Source organism: Cebus imitator, unplaced genomic scaffold (genome assembly GCF_001604975.1).
Source record: "Cebus imitator isolate Cc_AM_T3 unplaced genomic scaffold, Cebus_imitator-1.0 Scaffold312, whole genome shotgun sequence".
In the NCBI taxonomy this organism is placed as follows: domain Eukaryota; kingdom Metazoa; phylum Chordata; class Mammalia; order Primates; family Cebidae; genus Cebus; species Cebus imitator.
In genome coordinates this window covers 176,439-178,653 of record NW_016107627.1, presented here as the reverse complement: position 1 = coordinate 178,653, position 2,215 = coordinate 176,439, and the positions used below count along the sequence as shown (strand labels likewise).

The 2,215-nt window shown below is 46.7% G+C and overlaps 1 protein-coding gene across 37 annotated transcripts in view; it reads left to right on the top strand.

Annotated features, from left to right (window-relative positions):
* Nucleotides 1-2,215, top strand: part of DOCK9 (dedicator of cytokinesis 9) — a 296,457-nt gene that overhangs the window by 212,725 nt on the left and 81,517 nt on the right. The gene's annotated exons all lie outside the window — the stretch shown is intronic.

Sequence of the window (2,215 nt, the reverse complement as noted above, 5' to 3'; positions counted from 1 at the left end):
TTGACCTCGTGATCCACCCGCCTCGGCCTCCCAAAGTGCTGGGATTACAGGCTTGAGCCACCGCGCCCGGCCAGGGAGATTATTAAGACGTTGTTAATTCAGCCCTGCAGTTCCACTATAGATATCTGCTGAAGAGAAATGCAAGATATATCTGTATAAAGACCTAAATGCAAATGTGCACAGTAGCTTAATTCATAATAATCAAAAAGTGGAAACAAGCCAAATGTCCATCAGCTGGTAAATGGGTAGAAAATTGTGGTAACTCCACACAATAGAATGCTACTTAGTAATAAAAAGGAACGAGGTAGTGACTGATGCAACAGCATGGTTGGATCTCAAAAGCCTTCTGTGAACTGAAAGAAGTTAGATACAAAAGACTACGTATCATGTGGGTCTATATCCCATATATGGCAGTATGGAAAAAGAAAAACTACAGAGCACAAAGCAGTCCAGTGGCTGCCCAGGACTGGAGGTGGGGATGGGGACAACAGATGTACTTTCTCTACTTGACTGTGGTGATGGTTACACAGCTATATTCACTTGTCAAGACTCACCAAACTGTAGACTTTAAAAGTCTGAATTTTATGGTATGTAAATTATACTTCAATAAACCTGACAAACAAAACATAGCACAGTAGGTCAGATTTAACTCAGGGAAGAAAGGCCACCTAGATGTTCAGTGTGAGATCATAGAAGAAGGAGCTTTTGAGAGAGGCAGTGGAGTCGAGGACTTGGTTTACCAGGGAAGATGCAAGGTTATGAGTTAGGCTTGGGATGTCTTATGCTTCGGGCTGTGGGTTCAGTGGATATGACAGAGACCTGAAGTAACAGTGAGTTAAACAGGAAAATAAAAGTTTATTTCTTTCTTCATGGAAGCCCAAGCTCATAAGAGGCTTCTGTTCCACAGTTATGAGAGGCCTAAACTCCCTCTATCTTGTTGCTTTGTCCCCCTGGGGTGCCGCTTCTCCTTTTGATCTAACTGGGTTCACCACCACATCCATGCTGGAGCCAGTAGGGAGGGAAAGATGCACCTTTGTCTTTAAGGATATGACCCAGAAGTTGCACTGCCACATCACTGCCACTGCTATTGCATTGGCCAGAGTTTGCCATGACTGTACATAGCTGCAAGGGACGCTGGTAAATGTAGTCTTTACTTTGGGTATCCATGAGCCTAGTTAAAAGTTGAGGCTCTATTACTATGAGAGGGAAGGGAGAACAGATACTGGGAAGTCACCAGCCATTGTTCCACAAGGGGCTGAGGTACAGCCAAACACATTTCCAGTTGGCAGATGGAGGTTCAGCCTTGGACAGAGAAGAGAACAGATAGAACTAAAGAAATTTGTGAGTACCAGTCGCTGAAACCATAAACCTAAACTTTTCTCTGGGGAAAATGACTGTGCTGATCTGAGTCACCTGATAGGATTAGTCATGCTAGATACTTATTGGGGTACTGACTCCAAGGGAAAATGGGAAGGAGCTCAGGAGACAGTAGGAGAGCCATCGGAGCGCAGTGCAGGTGTGATCCAAGGTTAACAGAGAGAGAAGGAAGGAAGCATCTTGGGCCACAGTGGAATTCTAAGTAAGAGAGGTAAACAAGGCCACTGGAGAGACCTCAAACCTCTGCCTTAGTCATCAATGGAGTTCCACATCCCCCAGCAACAGGCCTGCTACAGCTTCCCTGCCACCCTCAGTCACTGGCAGGGAGCAACCATGCAAGGCACAGGTGGTCTCAGTGCAAATGCAGCTGTAGATTCCAGAGCAGAGTGATGGGGCCAGGAGTTCATTATGTTCCCTGCAACTGGAGATGTGAGGTGCCATTCTCATGGTGTCAGCAGGGCAGAGAGTGAGATAAACATGGAGATTACAGAGAGAAGACTGATGTTTGGGAATGAAAATGATGAGGAGGTAGGAAGAAGGGAGGTTGTAGGCTGGGCGCAATGGCGCACAGCTGTAGTTCCAGCACTTGGGAGGCCCAGGTGGGAGAACTGCTTGAGCCCAGGAGTTTGAGAACAGCCTGAGCAACATAGTGAGACTCCGTCTTTGCAAAAAATGAAGGAAATTAGCCGGGCATGGTGACACATGCCTATTATCCCAGCTACTCAGGAGGCTGAGGTGGGAGGATTCCTTGAGCCCAGGAGGTTGAGGCTACAGTGAGCTGTGATTGTGCCACTGCACTCCAGCCTGGGTGACAGAGTGAGACCTTGCCTTAAAAAAA